Genomic DNA, 16,073 nt, shown 5'->3' with positions numbered 1-16,073 from the left:
AGTAACCAACAACACTAATCATTTTTAAATGGCTTGCCCTGTGCCATTTTTTAAATCTACTGTATATATCATAATTGATGGCCTCATATCTTGTAACTTGTTTAATGTGTCCCTTCTGATTGTTCTAATGCTTAGACATTGAGTGATGCTTGAAGCTAAATAAATAGGAGCCTTACTCTGTGCACTGCTTGCTATGCTGTCCTTGCAGTAATAGAGAACAGTAAACTGCATCATTGGAAACAGTCCCTTATGGTTTTTAGGTGACCCTGTCAAATAATCCCATTCATAAATCTGTTAGACTCCATCTTCAAACCAGTTAAGTTTTTTATTCTACTGCTTGCTCTTTATTCACCTCTTTTGTTAGTAAGTTGAGGCTGTTCAGCCTGGAGAAGAGACCTCAGAGCAGCCTTCCAGTATCTGAAAGGGGCCTATAGGGATGCTGGAGAGGGACTCTTCATTAGGGACTGTAGTGACAGGACAAGGGGTAACGGGTTAAAACTTAAACAGGGGAAGTTTAGATTGGATATAAGGAGGAAATTCTTTCCTGTTAGGGTGCTGAGGCACTGGAATGGGTTGCCCAGGGAGGTTGTGAATGCTCCATCCTGGTGGTGTTCAAGGCCCCGTTGGACAGAGCCTTGGGTGGCATGGTTTAGTGTGAGGTGTCCCTGCCCATGGCAGGGGGTTGGAACTGGATGATCTTAAGGTCCTTTCCAACCCTAACTATTCTATGATTCTAATATTTGATGAACCAGGCTGCTCTGATAGTTACAGCTTCACATCTCTCTCATATTTAGAAGTATTTGTTCTTGTATTATGTTCACACATAGTTCATACTACATTCACACATAGTTCGTAATATCCAATATTGCCAAGTAGTAGCAACAAGCATTTCTGACCTGCATCATAAAGTTTATAATTAAAGATAGGAGACATAAATCACATTCTGTAGCAAGCTGGCCCTGCTATGTGCCTTTAGAGCACACAAGGAAACATGTAACTGTTTAGGCAGCACGATGGATGAAGAAAGTCTAAATTCATATCAACTGCAGAGAGAAATTTGCTAAAGTATATGGCACTGAGCATAATTACAGAATGCAAGAAGATTTCTTGTAATTTTTGTTTCTAAATAGTGTGGTCTGATTATTTCCCATTTGCTAGCTCAAACATCAGCAAAGAAGTATGAACAGCTTCCTAAATTCTAGTGAAAACTTACACCTAAAGCCCTTGGCTGGGCTTTCTGAAGCATGCCTAACACTGTAGTCAGGCAAAATTCCCTCCTGATCCATGAAATGCCAAAGTTTAAAGAGTACCATTTAGCTCCAACCACCTGTTTCAATTAATTCTCTTACATGTTTCATGCCTTGAAAGCTTTCTTCTTTCTCTTTAAGTTGCTCTGTCAAAGACCACAGATGTTTATTTTTGCTGTAGCCCTACTATGCTTTCCATAATAGCAAGAGATGAATTAAATAAATCTACAAAACGCAGCATACATGGGCATCCATCATCACTTACAAAACATGTAGCCATAGTTGTCAGATAAGAGAAACAATCCTAAATGATTTGGCAAGGCAACAACCTGCCTGGAGCTGCACTTGCTGCATATCAGATTCAGTTACAAGCTTAAGGAAAGAAATACAGTCTCATAAATGGGGTACTAGACAGGGAACTGAACTGCTGGTTATAATCCTTGCTCTCCTGCTGGCCTGGCAGGCAGTATTTTGCCTTCCACTCATGTGAATTTATGCTGAAATCTGTCTCAGCTTAATGTGTGGGGCATCACCTTTGTCAAGAGCCTTTCAGTATAATACTGATATGGACGGTAATCTAACACCAAAAAAGACTTACACAGTTTTTCACATTCTTGATAAAACTAGAGGCACTATATTGAACACTGTGTGGCTAGCGACTTACAGTGTAAAAGTAAGACAAAATCTCACTGCAGTGCAATGAAGGATGATCTCATATATTTTCAAAATCCTGTTAGCATTCATTTCCCAGCTATGCCTGTCATACGATGTGCAGGCATCCTGTTCCTGTCACCTAACCACCACACTCCCTGCACAGTAGGTTCTGTCACACATAACCTGTGCTCCTGTAAGGAAACCTGCAGTTCCTTGAATCCTGTCTACAATACAGACTCTTAAATTTCAAAGCAAGCACAGAGAAAAGGAATTTCATGACTTTATAAGTAAAGATTAACAAGAGTTTATCTGGCTTTGCCTTGTTTTCCAGGAGGTCCACAGTGGTACACTGAAGACCTGGTTCTCTTGTTCATATTATCTACAGGTTGCCTTTGGATCACCCTTTGAGTTGTTTCTAAGAGGCTCTCAAAAGACACCTAGAAAATGGCACCTTCAGCTCATCGAAACCTGATGTCCTCCTGTCCTGGGTTCAGCAGCAGCAGTCATTTTTCTCCTTCTTAGTAGCTGGTGCAGTGTTGTGTTTTTGACTTTCGGCCTGGGAACAGCGCTGATAACACTGATGTTTTTAGTTGCTGCTCAGTAATGTTTAGTCTGACCAAGGACTTTCTGAGTCTCGTGCTCTGCCAGGGAAAAGGGGAGGCCAGGAGGAAGCAGAGACAGGACACCTGACCCAAACTAACCAAAGAGGTATTCCATACCACAGCACATCATGCCCACTGTATAGACTGGGGGCAGTTACCTGGAAGGGCGAGATCACTGCTCAGGTGGGCCTGGGTATCGGTCGGCGGGTGGTGAGTGGTTGTATTCTCTCCCCTTGTTATTTCCCTTGTCATTATTATTATTGGTGGTAGCAGCAGTGATTTGTGTTATACCTTAGTTACTGGACTGCTCTTATCTCAACCTGTGGGAGGCACATTCTCTCCATTCTCCTCCCCATCCCTCCGGGAGCAGAGGAGGAAGCAGTGGGGGGAGTGAGAGAGAGACCGCGTGGCTGAGTTACCAACTGGGCTTAAACCACGACACCTCCATAGACAACCTGTAGGCCATTTATCAAGGAGGGCTTTTCCATAGAGCATCCTGAATTTATCAGTACCTTACAAGGCTGCAAAGTTTTATCTTTGCCACTATGCCCTTCTGTCATAATATCTACACCATCACAACCACCTGACTTCTTCCAGAATTTCATCTGGTATCTATGTCCTGCCTTCAGGACAAGAAGGCAAATATCTTCAAAATGCTTATCCTTTTGCTCTAGCAGAAAGAAACCAGAAAGAAATCTCCTACATCTACCCTTATATAAGCAGCATGCATGAAACCCTAATTCCACCAGCGTCACCTAAGACCAGCACCTACATGACAAAATCTTTGTCTGGTTTTGCCTGCTTGAGTATATGTGACTGCTAAGTAGTGCCAGTTTACAGCTAGGAGGCAAGAAGGAGCTCCATTTCAGTTTGACCACTGTGGCCAACATGCTGCAGAGGCGATAGGGTGAAGGACGGCATCTGGGGCCAGCCATGAGCAAGTTCATGAGTTCTGAGATGTGGAAGGTGAGTTTGCATCACTGCATGTGCAGATGTCATCATGCTTGGTTTTCACCTCCATCAGGTGACCTTGGTCCCTGCTCTTCTGGGGCCCCGTGTACCATTCCGGATGTGCCAACAGACAGTCAGAACAGTGAGCCTGATGTATTACAGTGTCTGGAAGGGAAGGCAATAAAAATCATTAAATGAATTTTCAATTTCAAGTAAAACAGTGATTTTCTTTGGTCTAATAAAATTCAAAGTATTTCCATTGATTGTAAAATATTTTATAATACTGCATTCAAACAGCTGTAGAAAAGATAAAATTAGGCCTGTGACATTGAGAAGGAAGTGTCTGCAGAACAGTACTTCACAATGGTTCCAACTGGAATAGATTTTCCCTATCCACAATGAAAAGATATATATGGGATAACTTAGTTAGGACTTCAATGTGTGTGTGTGTGTGTGTGTGCCAGTTTGGATTTTTCTTTATGCAGAGAGTTTTTATGGACACTTCAAGCATGCTGTGATTCTGCCCTGGGTTCAGCAGCAGTCATTTTTCTCCTTCTTAGTAGCTGATGCAGAGCTGTGTTTTTGACTTTCGGCCTGGGAACAGCGCTGATAACACCGATGTATTTAGTTACTGCTCAGTAATGATTAGTCTGACCAAGGACTTTCTGAGTCTCATGCTCTGCCAGGGAGGAGGAGAGGCTGGGAGGAAGCAGAGACAAGACATCTGACCCAAACTAGCCAAAGAGGTATTCCATATCACAGCACATCATGCCCAGTATATAAACTGGGAGAGGTTACTGAAAAGGGCAAGATCACTGCTTGGGTTGGGCTGGGTATCAAGTGGCGGGTGGTAAGCAGTTGTATTCTCTCCCCTTGTTATTTTCCTTATCATTATTATTATTGGTGGTAGCAGTAGTGATTTGTGTTATGCCTTAGTTACTGGACTGTTCTTATCTCAATTCATGGGAGTTACATTCTCTCCATTCTCCTCCCCATCCCTCCGGGAGCAGGGTGAGGAAGGGGAGGGAGTGAGCGAGCGGCTGCATGGTTCTGGGTTGCCGGCTGGGCTTAAACCATGACAGATTCAAGGTCTTTTTCGATTCCAAAAACAGTGTTGGGGTTTTTTTAAATGCCTATATGTAAGTAACAAAATAATAGCTTTACTCGGTTTCAGGAATGCATACATTAAGTATTACAAATACATTTTTATTGCGGAGAGAAAAAAAAACAACTGTGGAAATTTCTAAATCTGTTTCCACTATGATACGACTGTGTTAACACATGGTTTTCATATCAGGTCTTGAAGAAAAAGAGCTTTTTTAGGATGGTTTCTTTCTCTATGGGCAGAGTTGGAGCATAAGTGAAAGTACAGGAAAAAAAAAACTGAGAAGGATTTCAAAATATGGATGGGAAAATATATAAAATGTGTAAAATGCTATTTTGCAAAAATGACAGGGATTAATCAAATGTGGTAAACCCCGAGACACTGATATTCTGCAACCAAAATTTTGGATTCAAGTCCTGTGTGTGCAAAAACATTTCCTGGAACTGTTCATTGACAGACCAAGGCTTTCATTATTCTTGTTATCCTAGATCACGATGCTGGAATTGTGCTTGATATATTTCTAAATTTTTAATTCAGCATGGTATTTTTTTTTTGAATTCTTGGCCAAGTGCAGCTCAAGTTCAAATAGAAAGAAGCTTTAGTGTTGATTTTTCTAGGAACAGATAGACCAATGCCTCTTAACATCTTGCTCCAAATTAGCAATCACAGGATAAAATCATTGAGTCTGAAAGCCTCTTCACTTTAGATTGAAGCCGAGCATTAGATCTACACAAGCATTATTAACCTTTCCTTCTACTGTTAAAATCTGGGGGCTGTGGGAGGAGGTTTCAGCCTTATTTGAATTTGTAAAGCTCTAGGAAAGCAGTTTGCACATGCCAAAAAATTCTTCCTTCAAGATATGCTCAGACCCCAATGAAGTAATGTGATTTGCCTAGAAAATATTAATGGCACATCCAAAGATTTAGATCAAGACTTAGCTCTTTGTGTTGAAAATAGGCTGAAGGTGTAAAGAGGCTGGTTTAATGACTCCTAATATGACTTCAGAAGCTAGCAAAAATAAAGAAGATCAAGGAAATAAACCTTTTTTTCCCCTTCTCCCCCATTTCAGGGAATTAGGTCATGCAGCTCAAGAAGGAAACATCACAATGCTACAGGGCCCACCACTGATATCATGAGACCAAGTAGGACTACTTTCTTTTCAACAAAATTATACACAGCTGTCAAGTTCGAGGCATATAACAAAAGTAAAAATAAGATGACTTCCTGGAATGCTTAAATGTAGATTTCAGTTACTCACTTTAAGCATCAGTCTTTATTTATTGCTTTTACACTAACTTTTTCACACACTTCTCTCTGGCTTTAGCCAACCATAACAGCAGCTGTCCTTGTAGAAATAGGCAGGTGGAATTTGATACAGTGAGAAACCAACAGGTACCCAAGGAAGTAATTCTAACTGTCTTTTGATGTATGTGTTTCTAACTACATTACAATATGGAGGTGGGTGCCTATCCTATGTAGATATATCCAAATTAACATCAATCGCACTGTGTCTCCATGGTAGCAAGGACTTCCTGAGACATGCACAATCCTGCAAGACGTGGGGTGTTTATGCTGGAAAGGATGTGCATCCCGAGTTCTTCAGCTGTCAGATTAAAGCTCACTTGGAGATGTCTGTGTAAGATGCTATCACACAAGTTTTGAGTGTATTCTGTTGTTGTTGGGCGTTATTGAAAGAGGGCTAGGTCACTTCTGAGATGATGATTCAAACCCTGACAGCTTGAAGAGGAAATTAAGTCTTAGGTGCTTACCATCTGGGGCAAAATACTGAAGAGCTTTTATTATTTCTGACTTTCAAACATGCTCTCTCTGCCAAAACAGACACATATCTGTAGCCCTGATTAATACCTAATTTATAAAGAGATCATTCTATTTTTCAGTGTTTTTCTGTAGATTCGTCTGCTCAATGTTAAGCATTGCTCTTCTAAGTTGTTTATCTCGTCAAATTTGTTTCATGGCAAGCTGATGTATCTAACCCCAAATCTGGGAGTTTATTTGGGAAACTCGTGTCAAAGCATAGAAGCTACAGCACTTAAAAACACAGGCACCAAAATTTTACTGTGCTTAGCCCTTAGACCATAAAGTGGTCTACATATATATCTAAAGACTATGCTGCTCATCCTCAAAGGCATGTAGATGTATTTCATTGTATTTAATGGGATTCCTCTCCTCTATTTAGAAGTCAGACAGCATTAATTCATATCCTGGCCTCTAACCAGCTGTAAACTGACTAGAAAGAGTGAGACTAGCTGTCGGAAAACTTTCCAGGATGAGGTCAATATAGATATTTCACATGTCATTCTCTTATCCTTACCACAGATGTCTATATAAATGAGTTCCTGGCATTCCCCTACTTACCTGCTACACAGCATTACAGATTTGAAAGATTAAGCTTTCTCTGGGCTCTGAGATTCCCTCTTGAATCCAGACATTCAGCACTGTGTTCATCACACTTGGACTTTGTTCCACTTTTAGTAGCAGCGTGAAGTCAGTCACATTTAAATCAGATGAGAACCTGAATTTTTCATATTAATTAAAGTTCAATAGATTCCTTATAAAGAACAGATGAAAGGAGCAGCAGTGACATGGGAGTCATGTAGGCCGGATTTTCTGCAGATTAGCTAAAGCTGGTATGAACTTCCTCCCTGGCTTTCTCTAATGTTTCCCCTTTTTTTGAAGAGATTGACAAATAAGGTTTTGCATAATAACACGGGAGCAATTTCCCAATCATTTCCATATTGTAAAGAAGAGACAGGAGTTGAAATAAAAAAAAAAACAAAACCCCAGGGCTGTCTCTCCAAAGTGATGTTTCTTGAAATGCTGTTAAATGCAAAGGAGCCAAATTAATCTCCACTATGATTCTCCCAGTCACAATGTGCTACAACAGCGATGAATCTGGCTTCAGCGTGGAGACCCTCACTTCTTTCATTTGTGCTTGTCAATATGTTAATAGCCACAATCATGCTTAAGCCTGAGTGCATTACAATGACAATAATTAACAAGGCAGGCTGCAATTGTACAAATTTAGGAATCCCACCCATTAACAGGAATTTCACAGAGGGAAATATAAATATAATATGTGAAACACAACCCCAAAACTTACTTAAGTTTCAATATAGCTCCTTTGAAAAATGGCATAGATGTAACAAGGCTGGTAGCTGTTCAGTGAGTGCTACATTGAAGGAAAATACAGAAAGAGGAATGGTATGCAGATGGGGATATAATTTATCCACAGCTGAAACTGGGATAATTTATATCAGCAGAGCAAAAACTTACCTCAGCCCCCCACAGTGCACCCCACTACTTCCAAGACCCCCCTCTAAAACTGTTTAACCTCATCCTCAAAGATTTCTGAAAATGGATCCTATGTTATTAAATATACAGGTCAGCAACAAGTGCTATTGCATTCTTTATGGCCCCTTAAGTGAATGGAACTTGTCGGTGCAGGTATCTCTGCCATTAAACTCACCTCTCACCATTCCTAAATACAGGCTCTACAGGATGGTTTCATGGGTGAACCCTCACCTCTCCAAAACAAGAGGAAAGCTGGGACTGGCATCCTGAGAAGCAGATTAGGAGTATTAAACAGTATAGACGCTGAAGTTCTGGTAAACAAATTAAGCTTGGCAACAAGTGATTTTTGTAAACTAGAACAGCCATTAAAATCATCTTTGCTGGCACTTGGAACTAGTCAATGGCTCCTATTGCCTAAATGGGATAGAATTAATGAGAAGGACTATCAACTAATTGTAGGTGTACTTGGCATCACCCAGAATAATGTTTCTCTAGCTTTTAGCTTCTCCCAAACTCAGTTATGGGTGCAATCCATTACAGTGGCAATTATACAAGAAGGCAATGAGGGCACCTTGACCACTGAGGTTAGAAAGGTAATCTGGGAAAATGGAATTCAATTTGAAAAAGATTTCCAATCTTGGTGGTATCCAGTCAACTTCATTTATGACTGGACCAGCGGTAAAGCCACAGCTTTTGTTTTAACTGCATGCAGTGCTTCAGTATCCACCATACACCAAATCATTGCTCTGGGATTAAATCACTATGGGACTAAACTCTATCCATTAGAACACAGAGTATGGGCCTAACAAAATGGGAACAAATGGCAGACTGTCGATGTTGACATATGTGTTGCACAGAAACAATGAGGATTTATTTGGGAAAGTAATACCATTAAGGCCCAAGATATTTGTCTTGACAAAATGTTTGTCAGTTTGAAATACATCCCAATGGAACCCCCAAAACCGTACTTGTGTTTGTTAGAAATGGATGTGCTTGCATGAGAATCCTTTATTTATAGGCCGCACCACTGTAGTTTTACACAATCACTCAAATATCTCTATTTGCAGTTTTACCAAAATTATGGGATGCAAATTTAACTATTCAGCTGCTGTCACAACCCACTGATGGCTGCAATCTGACTGCACATTGTATCAGCCTTTATTGCCTACCCCCATTGGAATGAATCTCACATTGGATAAGAAAACTACTGCAATATGGTGACCTGTGTCAACTGCCAAAATGAGTTGAAAACGATGGATGAAGAGCCCTAATTACTATCCACTATGACACAGATGAGCTACTCCACATCCTAGAAACAGCAAAGAAAGATGGGGACATCACTGGAGGGAAACTGTCCTTGGATGGTCACCAACAGCAAGTGAAGCTTGAATTCGAGGTTACATCCAATTGTAGTCTTGTTAATCTTTGTAATTTTGTGCTTATTGTTAAGCCTTTGTTTATATACAAAGTTATGGTGCTTATAATAGCTGTGAGTGAACATGTTGAAGTACCAGCAAACCTGATATACTAAATTATATACCAGCCTATTAAAAAAGTGATGTCTTTACCACCCTATATTTGTGGCACAGAGACGAAAGGTGACCATACTCACCACTCTGTGAAGTGGATTGACTATAATCACGAGGTGGAGAGTGTGACACTCCTGCTGTTTTTACTAACTGAACTTTGGTCCAGGCAGATGCTCAGCAAGTAGGCATAATCAAAATTAATCCTATTGTGTGAGGCTATCAGTGAGAACACAGCACCAAACCTAAGAAAACATTTTGGCTGGAGGCTGGTCCAATAAACATCTGAAACTGAATTAATCTGACTACAGATCAACCTCGTTACATTATAAATATCTGCAACCATCAGGGTCCATTGAGCTCTCACTCCAGAGCAGCTGGCTACATAGCAGTGGTCTCCCCTAGAGTAGGGACACTCGTCAAGGTTACCCCTTGAGGCTGACAGATCCCTTACCTGAAGCCAGACAACAATGGGTTGGTGACACTTTCTGCATGCATGTAATGTTTAAAATACATAAAGCAAGCTTAAGCAATAATCTTTGGATCCCATACTAACTGTGAGTGTAGAGAATAGCAGAGTATTGACCCCCAGTCCATCTGTACTTATTAAATATTTTACTTATTAAAACTCAATAAACTAACTACTAGATCACATCTGAGTGATCTCTGACTCTTCTGTGACACCTATGGACCAAGACCAAGCTCTGGCAGTGGGGTAAAAAAAAGAGGACGCACAACTAACTTAAACAGGGGAAGTTTAGATTGGATATAAGGAAGAAATTCTTTCCTGTTAGGGTGGTGAGGCACTGGAATGGGTTGCCCAGGGAGGTTGTGAATGCTCCATCCCTGGCAGTGTTCAAGGCCAGGTTGGACAGAGCCTTGGGTGGTACGGTTTAGTGTGAGGTGTCCCTGCCCATGGCAGGGGGGTTGGAACTGGATGATCTTAAGGTCCTTTCCAACCCAAACTATTCTATGATTCTCTGATTCTAAGCTACACTGACCACAACTGCTGCAGCCCCATGTATTGACTCTTGCTCCATGGTGAATAGCTTGTCAAAATAGTATGCCACATTTGTCCTCAGTTTCCTTGAGTGTTCAGGAGAGACTTAGTTATACATCCACAAATAGGGTAGGAAAAAACAGAAGGAGGTGTTTGCAAGACAGTAGTTTAAAAATGGAAAAATGTACAAGTGCTTTAATTTAGTTTAAGAAATGGGGAAACTAATAAATAGGCAAACAGGTGTATTAGTGACAGATTGCTCAGAGCAGCATTTACTTTAATACTTTCTATTTTAAACAAACCACTGTTATTACTTAAGGAGATTCTGCTTGTACATTTCACTACCTATTTTAATGAATACAGGTAAAACAACCTGTGAAATACTGATTCTCTATTTTTCACAGACAGATCAATCCATGCTGTTTTTAGTAACATTGCAGGGGGTGGTGGTTGTTTTTTACTCTAAGGTACCATTATAAACCTTGGCTTGAATTCACCTTGGATGACAGTCTCAAAAAGGGCAATCCAAGACAAGCATACCCTAGAAACCTTTGACTCAAGAGTTCACTTGCAGTCAGGGAGACTACAAGAGTGAGTATGAGAGATCTCTAGTATGAGAGATGCACTACAGAAATTCCTCCTGGTTTTCTCCTTTGAGAAAGAGGAGAGGTGGGATTTAGAATGCAAGTCTGTTCCCAGCGGGAGAAAAGATATGCATCATTATGTATGACATGGAGTCTTTCTAACACACTTAAGAAAACATTTCCATTTTCGAGGGGGAGAATCATTGCTCGTCTTGCTAACAGAGACTGTGAATAGTGAACTTTCTCCTCAGACAGGCCCTCAGAGGACACTTAGAAGCCTCACAAGGTTCCTTTAGCACTAAGCACAGTTTTCTCAACTATCCAGAATGCTTACAGATAGCAACCATGGAGACCGAAGTTTGGGCTGTGAGAGAACTGATGTACTCACTAAGGGGAAATCCTGCCTGACCAATTTGGTGGCCTTCTATGATGGGGCTACAGAACTGATGGACAGGGGTAGAGCAGCTGATGTCATCTACCTGGACTTGTGCAAAGCATTCAACACTGTCCCACACAACATCCTTGTCTCTAAATTGGAGAGACATCAATTTGATGGATGGACCACTCGGTGGATAAAGAACTGGCTGGATGGCCGCACACAAAGAGTTGTGGTCAATGGCTCAGTGTCCAGCTGGAGACCAGTAACGAGTGGTGTCCCTCAGGGATCGGTGCTGGGACCGGTCTTGTTCAACCTCTTTGTCGCTGACATGGACAGTTGGATTGAGTGCGCCCTCAGCAAGTTTGCCGATGACACCGAGCTGTGTGGTTCAGTTGATACCCTGGAGGGAAGGAATGCCATCCAGAGGGACCTTGACAAGCTTGTGAGGTGGGCTGATGCCAACCTCATGAAGTTTAACCATGCCAAGTGCAAGGTCCTACACCTGGGTGGGAGCAATCCCAGGCCCAGCTACAGGTTGGGCAGAGAAGAGATTCAGAGCAGCCCTGAGGAGAAGGACTTGGGGGTGTTGGTGGATGAGAAAATGAACATGAGCCAGCTTCAGTGTGCGCTCGCAGCCCAGAAACCAACCGTATCCTGGGCTGCATCAAAAGGAGCGTGACCAGCAGGTCGAAGGAGGTGATCCTGCCCCTCTGCTCTGCTCTTGTGAGACCTCACCTGGAGCATTGTGTGCAGTTCTGGTGTCCTCAACATGAAAAGGACATGGAACTGTTGGAACAAGTCCAGAGGAGGCCACGAGGATGATCAGGGGACTGGAGCACCTCCTGTATGGAGACAGGCTGAGAAAGTTGGGGCTGTTCAGCCTGGAGAAGAGAAGGCTGCGTGGAGACCTCATAGCAGCTTCCAGTATCTGAAGGGGGCCTATAGGGATGCTGGGGAGGGACTCTTCAGTAGGGACTGTAGTGATAGGACAAGGCGTAACAGGTTAAAACTTAAACAGGGGAAGTTCAGATTGGATATAAGGAGGAAATTCTTTCCTGTGAGGGTGGTGAGGCACTGGAATGGGTTGCCCAGGGAGGTTGTGAATTCTCCATCCCTGGCAGTGTTCAAGACCAGGTTGGATGAGGCCTTGGGTGATATGGTTCAGTGTGAGGTGTCCCTGCCCATGGCAGGGGGGTTGGAACTGGCTGATCTTAAGGTCCTTTCCAACCCAAACTCTTCTATGATTCGACTCCAGGTAGCTTCATGGGCATCTGCCTCACAGGTCCATCAAGTCAAGCCAGGGAGGACTGGTGTACCTGCATGAGAGAGGAGAAAAAGTGTCTCCTATCACAGCTTCTGTGGTCACGTAGACACTCTGTCCTATTTATTTAGTCTGTAAAGTTACCAGATATACATCCCAACATGAGGGATTTTAGCATATTAGAAAGCAATCTGCACTGTTAACCAAGCAGTCAGTAAGGCAAGGATTTCCCCTCAGTGAAGCCCTGCTGGCTGTCACCAAGCACCTTGTTGATTTTCATGTGCCTTAGCATGCCTTCCAGGAGAATCTGCTCCAAGATTTTGCCAGGCACAGAGGTGAGACTGACTGGTCTGTAATTCCCTGGCTCATCCGCGTTATATTTCCCTTTTTCCAGTCGTCAGGAACTTCACCTGACTGCCATGAGGTAGTCATTCGACCAAGAGGTCTCCGGAAGGCTGGAGGGTAACCTTCAGCCTGAGCAACAAGCCTCCAGACCATGGTGTTCTGATCCAGACCAGTATATAATCCACTGTGCCTGGGACTTGTCTCTGACATAAGGGAAAGACATGTGCACCCTTGGTCCTGGTGTGTGGGTATCTCCACACTTCCCAGAATGGAAGAGCTGGGCCTCCCAGTAACGTGGGAATATACACACATCCACAGGGGCATGGGATCACTGTACAGAATTGTAAGAAATGTTGGGAATTCATAGCAGATCCAGGCAGCAGCTCTCTCAAATACATGATCTTCAGAATTTCTTGAAATGGTGCATTATGGTGCACCATAGGTCAGGTGCTCCTTACATGCCTCACTCTTCTGTCAGAGAAAGCAAGACATTGCCATGTGTAACTGAAGGGCAATATAACACGTACCATTGGGCATTTACTTTGCCTCCTGGAGGAAGACCTAGAACCTCAAGAAACATTCAGCAACTCCCTTCTACTTTAAATTAAAAGTGAGAAAATTCTCTTCCAATTCTTTCCCCTATCTCACCAGGGGGGAGTGAGAGAGGGGATGTATGGGGCTGATTTGCCAGATGGGGGTTAAACCACAACAAAAACTTAGACAATATTCATTTTTCAGCCAGAAAGAGGATTACTGCTTGGAATTCTTTTAAAGAGCCAAAGCAATAGGTAAGCTAGGGAGCCATGCAAAAAGAAAGTCTACTGACTATTTTATTAAGGTTTGGGGGGGTTATTTTTCCTACCATTGTTTATAATAGATATTCTAAGGTTGAAGAAAGAACATTTTATTGTCGCTCACATTGAGAGCTGTCTAGAGGATTCTAAACGATGGGTAATGAAAAACAAAGTTGAAAGTTGCTGGGAGGTATCTAGCAGGTACTGTAGGAGTCAGGTCAGGCCTTAATGTCTTCATTTTGGTCCAGGGGGAAGGAGTAAACAGAATACTAATGAAAGTTGCAGATGGTACTAAGATCAGTAAAGGTTATCAGCCCCAGTGATATAAGGAGGGAGGACCAGAACAGGTTAGAAATGTGGGCTTAAAGCAAAATTATTTAGCTTGGAAAATTGCAAGCTAATCCCACAAGAGGAAAAATAATTAATGCTGAGTAGCAAAGGGAGGAAGGTAAAAAGAGCCTGAGATGCAGGGTTATTGAGAGCAATCTGGAGTGAAAGAAAACTTTTAAGTTAGAGATAAATTTGCAGTGTGAAGCAGAAAGGGAAAATATTGTTGACTTAAAGACTTAGGCAAAATTCACATGTGTCACAAGCCAAGATGAAATGTTGTAGCTCTGTGTGTGCCAATATCTGGCAGAACATCTCTAAATGGAAGCATCTCAATACCAGGGGGCAAAGTACAAGGAGTGAAGTCGTTTTTTTCTTCCCTTCAGAGATAATTGTTTTCTAAGGACACGATAAAGAAGTTCTTGAATAAGTCATGAAAAGCAGACTTGAATAGGTTATGTGAAAGTGGGCATGACCCTCCAGAAATAAATATTTTCTTTTTCTACTAATATTTTCATTGCAGTTAGCCAAAGAGAAAGAGATGAATTTAAAGGTCTAGTACTCAGTGTAGCAGCCACACATTGAGAAGACGTAAGTGTTAGCACTTCAGGCTTTGAAGGAACAAGTGGGCAATTTTGGAGCTGCACAATAACAAACTTTGGTAAAATTGGAAAGTAAGCTAGACACGGCAGCAGATCTGCCACATTTGTAACTTCTGCTGCTTCCGACTAACTTAAGCTTTTCCCACTGGATAAAACTTGATTTCTAGGAAAACATGTTTCAAACTCATCCAGTCTCCTGAAGGGGATTGGTTCAGTGTTTTCATGTAAGATAGATTGTTTTTGTTCAGGTCATGTTAGTCTAATTAATATGACAGATCACTAGGTATTACTGAAGGCGGCCTATAAGGATGCTGGGAAGGGACCCTTCATTAGTAACTGTAGTGACAGGACATGGTGTAATGGGCTCAAACTTAAACAGGGGAAGTTTAAATTGGACATAAGGAAGAAGTTCTTTACTGTAAGGGTGGTGAGGCACTGGAATGGGTTGCCCAGGGAGGTTGTGAATGCTCCATCCCTGGCAGTGTTCAAGACCAGGTTGGACAGAGACTTGGGTGAGATGGTTTAGTGTGAGGTGTCCCTGCCCATGGCAGGAGGGTTGGAACTTGGTGATCTTAAGGTCCTTTCCAACACTAGCTATTCTGTCATTCTGTGATTCCCAAGGATTAGCCTTAGCAGTTGGTTATTTGCTGCTTCATCTGGACAGCTGTGGAAATGAAACCACAGCGGCGTGTTCCAAAGGAACGGGCTAGGTATTCAGTGATCTGTTCTTTTTCCTGTCCCTGACTTTCTTTGTCTCTTTAGGGCAGTTATTTCATATCCTTTGGACTTCCCTTACGTATTGATCATGAGGCAGTAGCACACGTTTCCAAAAGCTGCTGTCAAATGCATAGAATTTTGTGTATCAGAGGGAGATTATATATCATGAAATGCTATATATATACACCACTGATATTGCATTCTAGTTAACTACTATTTTGTTCTGCTAAACTGCTGACATTTGTTTCCAAAAGCTCTTCATTCTGAATTGATAGATTTTTTTTTTTTTATTAAAGATTTTATAGTCCAGAAGACTTTCCTCAGCAAATAGCAATCTTCAGATCGATCACATTTTAAGCTGCCTAATTTATGTGTTGGGAGATTTTTTACCCTCTGACAAATCCAGCTTCTATCATTTCAGTGAAGGGCTCTTATTTTATGTACAGTACTTAAGAATGATTAATGAGTTTCATTGCTAAGGCCAAAGCTTTGATAAAATCTATCATAAACACTGTAATAGCTAATAACAAGTTCCATTGAATTATATAAAGTCAATTGAATTGAAACAAATATAGTTAAAAATAAAAGAACTTCTTGTTTCATAATTCATAAGTGCAATGTAGAAAATCCTAATTTTGCACAGGCAACATAAAAAAATTGCTATGCA

This window comes from Pezoporus wallicus, unplaced genomic scaffold (assembly GCF_028554395.1).
Source record: "Pezoporus wallicus isolate ANWC-B61680 ecotype Strahan unplaced genomic scaffold, APGP_CSIRO_Pwel_v1 contig_6978, whole genome shotgun sequence".
Taxonomy (NCBI): Eukaryota; Metazoa; Chordata; class Aves; order Psittaciformes; family Psittacidae; genus Pezoporus; species Pezoporus wallicus.
This window is presented reverse-complemented; position numbering follows the sequence as displayed.